This window comes from Lathamus discolor, chromosome 1, assembly GCF_037157495.1.
Source record: "Lathamus discolor isolate bLatDis1 chromosome 1, bLatDis1.hap1, whole genome shotgun sequence".
Classification (NCBI taxonomy): Eukaryota; Metazoa; Chordata; class Aves; order Psittaciformes; family Psittacidae; genus Lathamus; species Lathamus discolor.
In genome coordinates, this window is record NC_088884.1 from 141621662 (window position 1) to 141636175 (window position 14514).

General features: G+C 39.7%; 1 protein-coding gene across 6 annotated transcripts in view; it reads right to left on the minus strand.

The window, feature by feature from the left end:
• TBC1D1 (TBC1 domain family member 1) overlaps positions 1–14514 on the minus strand; it is a 109068-nt gene that overhangs the window by 85599 nt on the left and 8955 nt on the right. The gene's annotated exons all lie outside the window — the stretch shown is intronic.

A 14514-nucleotide genomic window follows, 5' to 3' on the forward strand; every position in this document is an offset into this window, starting at 1 on the left:
CACAGTCCTTCCCTAGATATTTCCTGTTTAATATGGAATTGAGAATACCACTGGAACCTACTAAAATAATAGTATAGTAATTTGTATGGTGCATATAAATCTACCTTTTTATTGAATTATCTGTGATTTTTATTTCACCATGTTGTGCTGTTGATTATATTCTTTCCCAGCTGTCTTGAAAGTGGAAAGTTTTATCAGCAATGTTCCCTTGCACATGCTTTTAACTTACTGTTTCTTATCTCTCCCCTTCCTACTCTCCTCTCAGGGCTTATTAACCCATCTAGTGTTCCTTTGGCAATGATGTGGATTCTTGTGCTCTTGTGATTGATTTTATATATTTTCATCTAAGTCATACTGTCTTTCAATTACAGCAAAAGCCATAAAATGGCAATAAACCATCTTTAAAACACAAGATTCAAGTCCTGTCTCTATTGATCTGAAAAAAAACCACCTTCCCCACCATTCAGTTAGGTTTTCTATTCAGATGTTTGCAGCTCCTGGTTTCATTACAAACAATATTCCGCGTTCAGTTACTGTAAGCCAATACTGTTTTAACTCCTAAAAACATGCTGGAAAACACTTGTGAAATATAACATACAATACAGAGACTTTTAAAATACAGTAACAAGACTTGTCCTTATGGCCTTTTTGTGGTTTTGATAAAGCTGTATCACTTCAAAGGTCTCAGAATGTATTACTGTAAGACACCACTGCACATTTTGGCCACATGTGCTGACTGTGCTTCCGCTCCTCTGCCAGAACAATGGAAGCCTCCATATGCTGCTGAGTCAGCTATCCCACAACCACGGATCCTGGATCGACGCAGACTGAACGCATTCCCTCTCCACATGGGTTTTTAACCATGTTTTATCACTGAGAATGTCAGACAGCTATGTCAGCTCACGTAAGACTCCTGGAGTAGGTGAAATTTAGGAAATGTGTATATATTTTCAGGAATAAAGCCCAAAATATTATTTGACATGTGGTACACTACAGAAATGAATAAAGTTACAATAAAATAACCATGGGCTGATTCTGCCCTTTCCTCCTTCCTCGGTATTCCCAGTATCAATAGGGAATTCTGGCATTCCAGAAGAAACCTGCACACAGCTGGAAGGATGGTCTGGACAGCAGAGCTCTTCACTGAAGCGATAAGTTCAGACAGCTCTGCAACTTGTGAGTCTGAGCTCACATATCTGAATGCATTTACAGGCACAAAGACCCAAATGAATAAGTGAACCTCAGAAGTCAGCTGAGCAGGGTCTTTTACCCCAGGACGTAAGAAACTCCAAGTCTCCTGTTGATTTCAGTCATAATTTAGGAGTGGCATGTAGGCCAGCTTTAATTTGTTTTCCCAGTTGTTTCTAACATGCAAATAGATCCATAATGTCATCCTCATGCACATGTTTTGATTTCACTCACAACGCAGCTGGGACTGAGCTCCAGTTAAGACTAAGGCCTGCAAGTCTAATTCAACTGATGTCTCAAGCTGGCATCAGGGCTTCCAGAACAGACTGACATGCCTGTGCATATGTGTGTGTGCAAAACTCAGGTCACTGAGGGTTACCCAGATAAGGAAAATTTGTCACATACATAGTTTTTTTATGGCTTGTTGGAAGTGCACAGTCTCAACTTGTGTGAAAGGATTTATTCCAGGACCTTGACAGTTTGTATTAACAAGAAATGTATCTATATCTCAGAAACCTATGTTTTGTTTGTTTGAGGTTCCTGGGAACTTTTCTGACTTTTCCAGTCTGTGTTTGCTTATGGACAGTCTATTAAAACACAAAAATTGAAATAAGAAGGGGCAAGGAAAAGGAAGAAAAAAAGAATTAATTTTAAAGAAACACCTGAAGCATGACTTCTGCAGTACACAACTGGCCTGCAGAATGCCCATTGAAAACCTCCTCCCAATAGAAAGAAAGCCTGAACATGAGCAATGCACACACTCTGAGGTTTATTGTTCCCTGGATGGGTCTAGTTCATTAAGGAGTTAATAGCATACATGTAAAGAATATTCTGAAGTTTCTAGAAGGTCAACTTTGGTACTTATCCAGCTACAAGCCCATTATATCAAAGTCAGAACATGACTGAGAGCTGATGTTTTCATATCTATCAGATATTCCGCTGAGGGGAACTGAGACATCCCAGAATATTAGCTGATGCCAAATACTAACCCCAGTTCAGCATGTGTCGTGTTTTGTGAATTTCATACCTAAGAATAAACTCCAGGAACACCAATATTTCAGTTCTAGAGACACCATCTTTAGTTACTGTTTGTTCTTGTGCTCGCTTGCTTCATAGTAAAATATCAACTCATTACCATACTTTTACAGGCATTTAGTGCCAAAACAAAACAAACCTAACAACAAACCCCCCAAAAACCAAGCCAACAAACAAAAACCCCACACCAAAACCATAAGGAGAACCCAAAGAATTTCATAAGGACAATTTTTTTGGGGGAAAATAAACTCCAAAATAAACAAAAAACCAAAACCAAAACAAAAAAACTAAACCAAAACAACAACAACAAAAAAAAAAACAAAAAACCCAACCCCCCCCAAAAACAAACCCAAACAAACCCGACTTAAAATAGGAATGACAGTACTGAAATTCTTATTGAAAGCCCACCAGAGTCTTTTCATTGATTTCAACCAGTCTTAGATTAAGCCTTCAGTATCTCTACGATAAGGTGAGGAAGTCTGCTGCTGGAAGCAACAGGAGAGGTGAAAACTGCTGCAGCTATCGGAGCAGCTTACATTTGCTCTGGACAACCACTAAGTGGCACTTAAACACCTCATCTTAAACCACGGTGAATCTGCAAACCCGTGTGAAGGGCGCGGAGGGGAGGGAGGGGGTGCGTGTAAAAAGGAGTTACGCACTCTGGAGACTAATCCCTTTTCAGAACAATGAAGTTCACTTCCTGCAATTAGAGAAACTTTCAAAGGGCCTGACTATGTATGAAAATGTTACTGGCAGAAATGCTGTACAATGCTTTGCGGGAGCAGAGCTCCGCAGAAGCAACTTCTTTGCCTCCTAAATCCCACTCCAGCTTTGGGAATCCAAGTGCCTCGCTCCAGTAGATCATTAGCTTCTATTTTGCCAGTTTGAAATATGCACTTAAACCGGGAAAATGAAAGTGTCTCATCGCCACTAGACTGCAGGTCAAGCTAAGGCAGCCTAGTATCTGCTAGCAATGCCTCTGAATTCAGTTTCAATTAGAGATCTCTGCAGGGACCAAATGCTATTTGTACCTGCAGGTGCACATCAGGGGTTTGAGTAGTCATCAGAGAATCAAAAGTGATGAATGGAGTTTTGCTCTTCTTAAGACATCAGTACATTATTGCTTCCTAAACATATGTCATACTTTCATTTGCATTTTTAATCAAAGAAAGAAACCTAATTTTTCTAATACTGGTGTTAATCATCCTCAATATGTTAATGCATTATAGTTATCATTTTTCTCTTTATCTGGTTTTAAAAATCCTTTTGCTTCATTAAAAATCTTTCTAAATAATTACAGAAATTGGAAACCCATTTTTCCTTACATGGGTAACTGTTCATTGGAAACTGCCACTGGAAAAAACCTGAAGATAAAACCAAGAAGAATAATATATTAGGTATTTTAGGTACTAGGCAGGCAAGTATCTGCAAGCATGTTCAAGTGTCATTATTGGAAGTATTTCTGTTGTCTTCGATCAAACTAGCCTGAACTTAAAAGTGCATACAGGTTTTCAGCATCAAAGACTCAGAAGTAAGACATGTACAATTTGCTTTTTAGACTCTCAAAAAAAAAAGAAAATAAAATCTCAGTTTCAGTTAGCCACAGGTTTAGATGTAAAATACATCACCAGGTGTTAGTTGCAAGCTGGTGTTCACCTTTGTCCTAAATGTGGCCTCCAGAAATCTCAAATTAAGAGTTATGAATTTTATCTTTTGTTCTCTCTTCCTGTGAAAGCTCTTTACATTATTATTATTTAGAAGCACAGCATACAAGCAACAAAACAACAAGCCACAGTGGATCATGGTTACTAAGAATGCAATTTTTAAGCACATTCTGCATGTGTGAAACTAGATTTGTGGGGTTCTTTTAAAGACTGAAACGAGAAGCTTGCAAATGCAAAGCATTTAATCACTCATGTAGAAGGATCAAATTTAATCCAATGCAAGAGGAATCACCGGCAGGGAAGCTGTTTTTATGACCAGCAATAGATCTCAATTACTGTCACTCTGGGAAAAGTGGGGGGAGGGTGGGAAAGAAGAAAGTCCACATCAACCATCAGTTTCATACAAAGGACAAACCAAGTATAAACCAGCATTATCCACTCAATCCTTGTATCAGGTCCTTGACAATCAACCTTTAGGGCAGACACACATATCCGTTTAAGCCTCTATTTGTCCAGTCACACAAATCATTCTTTAGGCAAATATTTCCCACAGCCCTTCCCATAACTTGATGTCCACAGAGAGAGTAAGAAAACCCAGAAATATATAACAACAGTGCCTGCACTGGGCAAGGGAAAGCACTGGTTTTACGACAGTGATCTGTTACTGTTATTCACTTTGACATATAACAGGATGGGAGATTGTGCGGCTAAAGTAAATAAGCAGTTATATATGCCTCCTCTGCTTTGGTTTTCTGCTCCAGTACAGCCAGAGAACCCACATCTGATGACCTTGAGGGCACAGCATAAGTATCAGCCCAATGCAGGCAAAACTCTACATGAAAAGCCAATTGCATGGAAAAATAAGGAGCTATTTCAGGAAGGTGATTACTCAGTATCATAATTTATGAATTGATATCTTCATATTTCAATGTGTATGGCTTGAATTTGACAAATTAGGGCCATTTTAGAATCTGAAAAAAAAAAAAAAAAAGAAAATACAACTGCCTGAATATGAATGTTTAAGTAGATCCAAGTGAGCTAAAGACCAAGCTTTTCAGAGAAACTTGTGAAGTGGGGAAAACAGAAAGGTTTTGGTTTTACCAGTGTTCAGGAAAAACCAGTGATATAGGACCCAGTCCTATAATCTGACTCATGCCAGAACCACTCCTGAGTCTGTCTGGAGAGATTGTACTAATGTACGTGACAGATATAACCTTTGTTTATTCATATATTTGACAAAAGCTATCTTCCCACATGTCTAAAAACATATTGTACATGCTCTGAATGCTCTCTTTCACAAACTAAATTACACTGTCCTCAATATGTTATTGTACTGTGTGCCATGAAAACTAACACTGTATTAAGTAAGACTGATATTTTATTAAAACTGTTCTTTTTCAAAGCAGTTCCATTCCCCCCTCTCTCATCTGCCCCCCCAAAAAATATGCCTTCTGGCTTTAAATTGCATACAAATATCATTGCACCATGTACCCACAAAATTAATTTAAAAACATCATAAGTGTGCATACATTATATTCTTTAAAATCATTAATTAAATGAAAATAAAACCCATCTACTAAATCAAGATTAGGCTGACTTGTGCTTGGAGGTCAGTAACACAGCATTCTTCCAAACATCCCCTAGTCTTACTTTAATTTCAGCAAGCCACAGCAGTGGGTAACTGGAGTTCCTTTATTGTTAATTATTGCTCTTTGTAGTATTGTAAATTCAGCTTAATATCCAGTGTTACTATAGATCAAACAGTACTTTCTAAATTCTTCATTCTGTATATGCAACCTGGGTTTCTAGACTCATTTTCTTTCTCACTCAGAACTTTCTCACAAGTGCAACGCCCACTTTCTGTTTTATTTGCCCAGAAATTTCTGTGGGCTGTGAGTCAGCTTGAAGCTGCAGATCTGACTAGGCTTAGGCTCCAAGGTGGTGAGGAGACTCATTCATTTACTTTGTGTGTATTGCATCTGACACCTTTGCAGAAGGCAGACTTTACTGCACTACAGTAGGGTGAGCTGAATAACTTTGCTGTAACCTATTTTGTTATTGTTACCACTTGTGAAGCTAAGGAATTTAATATGTTTAGTGCTGGGGTAATGTGTGGATAAACATAGCCTCTCATCTCAAGACTAACACTGTACTTTGAGAACTGTGTGGACTGAACGAATACCCAAATTTTCACATTAGTTTTCCACAGTAAGTTATCTTCAAGCTTTTCAATCAAATTGGACGACTACAGCATCACCAAACTCTTGCAAAGTTTAGGAAGATGGTCACAATATTTTGGAATATTTAACACCACAGTGTAACATGAAACTAGAGGAAAAGCTGCACTCAGACTGGGCAAAGATGTTAAGAGTGAGTTTCTCTTTGGATATATGCAAGGAAGCTCTTCACTATGTGAAGAGGAAGTTTCTGAAGGAAACTCTGACTCTGGAGAATGCTTTGATATTATGGCTCCAATTGCCTGTACTCGACTTCATAGGCTGTAACTATCAGACAACATCAGCCAAAAGGACTGGCTACCAGTCAGGTGAGAAGCTTGGTCACAAATCTGCTACTGAGATTTTTGACTCAGTTGCACTGTTTTGTATATCTGCTACAATCCCCAACAGAAAAAGTGAAGGAACAATAAATAATCTTGGTGTGAACTCTGGCTCTAAAAAGAAGTGCACATGGCAGAATAAGTAACAACATAAATATTTTCACTATTATTTAAGATGAAAAATTCACTAACAGTGTCATCTGATACAAAATCCTATACTTATCATTCTGTAGCAGAAATTTCTGCATGATTTAGAAAATGGAAGAAATCACAAGAAAATATAATTTCATGTTGCTGCCACTGTAAGAATGGGAATAGGCATCTCCTTACAAACCATGTGATTAATTTCATCTTCCTTGGTAAGACTTTAAGTCAGGAAACAGCATTGGTATTGCACAAATGACCTCCTCTGTGTAGCAATCATACATGAGGTGGAGGGAAATCACACAATATTTCTTATAAAATGAGGGTGAAACAGGAGCACTTAGCTGGGCCGGATGCACAAAGTCACTCTACAGTCTGACAAGAGCCCCATAAAGGCTTGGGACAATGCTGCTAGAGACAGGTTCATTGTCCACTAAAGCACCCTGAAAGAAGAGTTCACATACATGAATCCTCTGAATAGATCCCAGGATAGAGCTGGTCTAGTCACAGTTATGCTCTAGGCTCAGGATAAGTATAAATCCTGATTAATTGTGAGAGTGTCCAAAGCACAGCTGGCTGTTTGAATTACATAGGACATGCTATTAAGATTTACACAGCTAAACTTTGACCTACTTTATATACCAGGCTATGTATGCGCACAATTACGTATTTGATGTTTCATTTGTTCTGCTGAATATTTTTCTTCTGTTTTTTATTGTTTGGTTTTTGGTTTTGTTTCTTTCTTTTTTTTTTTTTTTTTGGAGGGATTGTGTTTTGTTGTTGTTTTTTTAACATTAATTTCTCCAGTTAGCATTTGGGTGACAGGCGAGACTTCCTAAACCAAATAGCAGTATTAGCAGTTTTCATTTTTGTATATTTCATCAGAAAAAAACAAAGGTGAATACAAACAAGAGGCAGAAACCAGCCAAATTAAGCTCTCAGCTGCACTAAGTCCAGTTTCCTCATTTTGTGTCAGCGTTTTATGCTTTCTGCAAAAGAAGAGACATATTTTAATCTCCTTAGACTCATCAAGCAGTAAAATACAGTAGGAAAAGATCACCTCTATCTTTAAAATTATCTTGCCTGAATTCTTTTCTGAAAGGGAAATGGTGCTATTAAAAATGAGATACTTACTGAGGCCACATCTTAGAGCCTAATGTAAAAACAAGTTGTGTAACAATCCTCAGTCATGAAGCTAAGCCTCACAACAACTGCTTTGGAGTTCACTGGGCCTCTGCCGTTCCTTTTATAGATGAATAATGTGAAGTTCACTCACATCAGTTCTGTGCAGCTCACAGGGAGCTACGTGTTGATTATCTGAAACCAGCTTCTCCAGCACATAATCAGATCACAAACAACATGTAATGAGTACTGCATTCCAGGTAATACAGCATGATCTACTTAAGTGCGTAAGTACCTCATGAAACTAGGTGAAGGTTGTTTAAAAAACGTAATAACTGTTAAAGCAATTGGACCCCAAAAAATGAAGACCTCTAACAAAAGGCGAGATTACTGTTGTAACCAAACAGTTCAACAGCAGGACAAGTGCTACACTTTAAAAAGTGCCTCAGGGCTACATTTTAAAAAGGAGATGGGGCTTATCTGTGTCTGCCATGGGTCAGATTTGGCACAGAGTCTATGAGCAGGCTCAGGTCTCAAGCAGGTGTCCCAGTCCACTGCAACCATACGGCCACCGCAATTCTCATGGCAACACTCCTGCAGCTGCTAGCAGCCCAGCTCCCAGGCCAAAAGCTGCCCCTGATTTATGACACTACAGAACAGATTCAGAAGAAACAGGCAGACTTCTGCATGTCTTATGCAGCTGTGATCCTGCTTAAACCACGAGCAAAAGCAGTGTTTTTCTATAAAATGTAACAGAACAGTTCTATTCAGTGTTTTGCCATTGTAACATTAACAGCTCTGGTAAACACAAGCATATATTACAGGCTGTTATGACAGCTTCTGTCCAGGCTTTTGCAAGGGGGAGAAGAACTAAACTTAACCCTTACAAAATGGGAACTGAACATTTTACATTCCTTTGTACTCTAGTTCTGTATTAGTCATTGATAAATGTCACAGAAATACTTCTCACAAGACATCAGGCTCAAGTTTCTGGGCTCTCCCTCGAATCCTCTAACCCCCCAGTTCATATCACATAAACAAAAAAGCAGAAACTTTCAAACATTCTTAGCATCTGCTTCACTAAAAAAAGGTGACAGCGCTGTCTGCTGACTTTTACTTTGCACAAAGGTATTTATTTTACCCTGTGACCAGGGAGAAGATGTGGATGAAGCATTCTACGGACAGCTAGTACTTCTAGTGTAGTACTTTCAGTATAGTACTCACATTTGCAAACCCTGATCATGATGAGGGACTTAAACCATCCAAGTATCTGCTGGAGGAACAACACAGCAGGGCACAGTCAACCCAGCAAATTTCTGGAAAGCATTGATGACAACTTGCTGATCCAAGTGACAGAGGAGGTGATGAGAAGAGGTGCTCTGCCAGACCTCATACTTAGCAACATGGAGGAGCTTGATGGGGATATGAAGGTCAAAGGCAGCCTTGGGTGCAGTGACCCTGAGATGGTGGAGCTCAGGATTCTGAGAAGCAGGGCAAAAAGCATGATCGCAACCCTGGATACCAGAGGAGCAGATTTTGGCCTCTTCAGGGATCTACTTGAAAAAGTACCATAGAATAATGGCCCATGAGAGAAGATGGTCCAAGAATGCTGGTTATTATTCAGCCTCAAGTTCAAGAGCAAGTTCAAGAGTTCAAGTTCAAATGACCAAGAAAAATATGCCTTCATGATGAACAAGAAGCTCCTGGAAAATCTCAAACATAAAACAGGAGAATACAGAGGTAGAAGCAGTGACAGGTAACCTGAGAGAAATACGTAGACACTGTCTTAGAGAAATACGTAGACACTGTCTTAGAGAAATGGTTAGGAAAGCCAAAGCTGACCTGGAGTTAAATCTGTCAAGGGATATGAAAGGTAACAAAAGGGGCGTCTGTTGCTAAATAGATGACAAAAAGAAAACTATGGAAAATGTGGGCCTGTTTCTCAATGAAGTACAGGACATGGAAAAGGCCAAGGTACTGAATGCCCTCTTTGACTCAGACTTCTGTGAAACCATTAAGTTTAGGATTGTTATTCTTTACTTACAACAAATAAAAAATATAATAAAGGACAGTGCAACCTTAACTTCCCGTAAATCTAAACTAGCCCAGGGCATGATCAGGTAAACTAGTGACCAGTATTCCATTTGCCAGCCAAAACATCTATCAAATTAGATTAAACATACCTAAATAATTCGATACACCAAATAAAGATCAACATAATGGCATGTGGAATTACTTCCGCAAACTGAAACTAAGAGCAGGAATTATTCTTCTTCTGTAATGTTTTGGTTACATTGTGTTTAGTGGAGAGGGATATCCCAGGAGAGTATGCCATTAGCTTCTTATTATCTATCTCTTTCACTCCTCTGAGTGAATGATGCACTAAAGCAAGGTATCCTACAGAAAAACCATGCTGTGATTGTGGAGAATGAGCTGACGAAGGAAACAGCACACCTCACCTACAGTTCCAAACACTTTCACAGAATCCCACAGAATCCCAAGGGTTGGAAGGGACCTAAAAAGATCATCTAGTCCAACCCCCCTGCAAGAGCAGGGTAACCTACAGTACATCACACAGGAACTTGTCCAGGCGGGCCTTGAATATCTCCAGTGTAGGAGACTCCACAACCCCCCTGGGCAACCTGTTCCAGTGCTCTGTCACTCTTACAGTAAAGAAGTTCTTCCTGATGTTAACGTGGAACTTCCTATGTTCCAGTTTACACCCATTGCCCCTTGTCCTATCACTGGATATCACTGAAAAAAGCCTAGCTCCATCATCCTGACACCTACCCTTTACATATTTGTAAACATTGATGAGGTCACCCCTCAGTCTCCTCTTCTCCAAGCTAAAGAGACCCAGATCCCTCAGCCTCTCCTCATAAGGGAGATGTTCCACTCCCTTAATCATCTTTGTGGCTCTGCGCTGGACTCCTTCCAGCAATTCCCTGTCCTTCTTGAACAGAGGGGCCCAGAACTGGACGCAATATTCCAGATGCGGCCTCACCAAGGCTGAGTAGAGGGGGAGGAGAACCTCTCTTGACCTACTAACCACTCCCTTTCTAATGCACCCTAAGATGCCATTTGCCTTCAATCTACCACATCTGAAGTGTAGGCCAAAAATAAGTTTTAATGTATTTATTTTTCAACAACCATGATGTCAATACCATCTGACATTTCTGTAGAATATAAGCAAACGTCAGATGGGAAGATACGTAGTCTGGTAGCATGTATGTTTTCATTTATGCCACCACGCTCCCTACAATACTCAAGCACTGTGGCCAAGCTGTTCAACAAAGCTGTGTTTGATGATGAAGGTACTGTTCTGCAAGCAGAGATTTACAGGAGAGCTTCCTCAGCTTCCACTACCATTACTCAACACAGTATGCATAATCCGAATCAATGACCTGTCAGTAGTCTTCATAAACTCCCTGCAGGCAATATAATTGCATCCAGCTCCATTCCTGAGCACCTACAAAGAATATGCATTAGTGCTTCAGCCCCACCCTCAGGCATAAATTACTCAGTCATGAGGCCCCATCAAAACTTCCACAGAATGAGGATGAAGGGATAAAACACTCCACCATCTGTAACTACTGGAAATTTACTGAAGTTACACATAGAGAAGGAAGGAAAGCTCCATATCCCATAACCAACATATCTGCTTAGAAAGGTAACTCTAACCCATAAAAGCTCTCCCTATGCCGTGTAAAACCATCCTTCTAATATTAAGTGGAGTGGAATGATCTCTATATCCACGTGCTTGTTTTGAAGTAAGGTGCCAAGGAGCAGTCTGACAGAAAACTTCTTACATCCTCTCCTATTTACTTCTGCACCAGCAGGGAAAGTGAGCTGTATACGGACATGGTAATGCAATGGAAATAATTATACAAGATCCTACAGAATGAAGACAAAGACCACAGTGGGGCTCTGCCTTTTCTTTCATTTTGGAGGAGGAGTGGAACAAAGAATTCCTTGCAAAGAATCCAGACATTATTCAGTGTTAACTACCTGTCTACTGGTTTCTTTTCTAAAGTGAACATGCTGGTAATGGAGCAACAATGAACCTAACAGTCCTGTATTCATATCCAGAAAAAACATTACATGCTCCCACACCCTATCAATTTTGAGTAAAATATTATCCAGGAAAAGAAATCATTTCCCATTAACAAAATGCTTTCATATTAAACAGTAAGATAATCCCTCATTAATCAAGTATATGTTCTTGCTCAATTTGTATATATAAAGGAGTACAACCACAGGTAATGGACTATAGTTAATGAACTCCTGTCTATCTGCAATGCTGATGCTAAAAGCCTGAGCAATCCTGGTTTTCTGTACTTTCTACCACCTCCAGTGCTATTCATCTGTTTGAAGGAACTTCAAGTTTCTCGTACTCCTCTTCAAAGGCCTTCACTGTTCAGTCTCCTACTCACCTACTTTTGTCAACATACTAATCTTCCCACTCCTCCAACAGACATCCCTCTGTCCTCTCTTATTCTATTTACCCTAAGGTGGGAATATATTCAGAATTTGTAAAGCCACAAAGTATCTTTTACTTCAAATTCTGAGTCCGACCTGCCCTAACCTGAGAACTCTATCAAATACGGCCCCACTACAGATCTATCTACGCAGATACAAAGAACTGTAACTCCTGCAGTTTACAGAATTATTGGAATTGTAAACACAGTTGTTTGGGGTTTGTTTGGTTGTTGTTTTGCTGGGTTGTCATGCCCATGCCCCTTAGTCCCCCCCCCCAAAAAAAAGAGAAAAAAAATAGACTAAGTACAATTATCACGTAAGTTTCGATGTCTAAGACTACTGGGTAAAGAGTTCGCAGGAGTCTGCTGTGTCCCATAGGTTGCAAAGGTCCAATTTCTAAAACTTGTTTCTTCTGAAACTAAACATAAGCTGCAGCAACATAGTGTTAAATTCTTCATCCTAACTCACTCACTTTTAACGAACAGCTCAGTTTGTAACAAAAGTATACAGTGCACTCCTATGCTTGCAAATTGGGTATCTGCAAAACAGGTAACATCATTTCATTTCTCTTGATAAAAATAGAAGTACCAATTAGCTAAAAGGCATTACACAACAACAACTCAGGGCAGACTAACAACACCCTATAAAGTATAAGTGATTTACTTAAAGGTAAGATTAATCAGAAATCACATTGAATTTAAGTAAAACTGGCAGGGCTTCACTTTAGAAGATGAGAACACTTGACATGCCCATTATCATTTTGTTAAAACATAGATCCACAAATGCCAATTAGATGTCTACCTCCTAATGAGGAACCTAGCCTGCAAAAGAGTCAGAAGAAACAACCCTTGCAATCAAGGCAAGTTAAGAGCCCAGATGGAGGGTAGTTTTTGAAAGGACACAGAGCTGTGTGAATCTGGGACTAAGTAGTTAAAATAGGCACCCAAAAATTCTGCGTGTTTTCTTCAAAAAGATGTCGACACAGCTGCAAATTTAACAGGAGACTTATTTTGTTCTCTCTAGTTTCAGACATGTCTAGGAAAAAGTACTTCAATCCTTTGTTGCAAAAGAAAATGTACCAGGGGTGATCAGTGCTGTGTACTCACCATAATCTTCTAAGACCACAAGCAAAAATAAGTGCGTGAGAAAACTGCAAAATGCATTTACTAACGCATTTATTCAATGCCAAGTTCTGAAACATCTATTCCTTATTTCTGCTCCCTTACATACACAAATTTGGTTATTAACTTGACAGGATTTCTCACTTGAATGCTTATGATTTACAACGTATTTGCCTTCTAGTTTATCGGAACTGCCTTTTTATCTGGGGTGGATTTAACTAAACCTGTTTCCATATGTTTTGAGCTCTAAGCTCGAGACCGCAGATTTGGAACCACACAATGTTTTTCGACTGTGCAGGTTGGCATAAACCCCATGTGTGGTGTACATATACATAATACCTCCACGGTGCTTCAGCAGGACATCTCCTGTGAGTAAAGCAAGCAGCATGTAGTAATATGCTGTTTTCCAACATTATAACTACAGTCTGCACACAAGAGGGGATGTCACTGGTTTGTCCCCAGTAGATCACAAAAGCTTTTTGCCAAATCCTACTCACCTTATGAGAGTTATTGTCTCACAGTGGCCTCAAACAAAAGAAGAGACTATTTTTAATGCTTCCACCTTTTCAGCAAGGGCACAACTTGTTCCTAAGAAATGCAGACTGAGCCAAATCTCACCCACAGCATGCGACGTGCACACTCAGCTCCTGTCTCACGCCATGCAGCAGCAAGCCTGCATGTCACAGTCACAGCACTGCAGTGTGGTCTCTCTCATCCTTCGACACCTCCCACAAGGCTCTGGATTACAGAGGTAGGAAGAGGTTTCCACAGCGTCCTGTGGTTGGAGGTATCCTACATACCGAGGCTCCACCCTACCCACTCCTTCTGAGAAAGGAGCTATCTCTATTTCCCAGTCACGTAGGTCTCAACTCAGGAAAACAGAAATTTGAGAGGTCTGACCAAAGGACTGGATAAAGTTCACAGTGACTCAAGGGTGAAATCCTAGCCCTAGTGACATCAACAGAAAAACTCTCACTGACTTGAGGGACAAGATTTCAGCCCATATATCAAACGTGAGTGCTTTTTAAGCTCACGAAATTCAGGCTCTGATCCTATAGAAGATTTGTATACCTTTCACTTCACATATTATACAGTTCAAACTCAATGGAACCATTAACATCAAGTAAAGTGACGTTTGTCGGTATGTTTTAGTGAGATCCAATCTCCAATTGTAAATACAAGCTTAAGATCTTACACTGTAGTG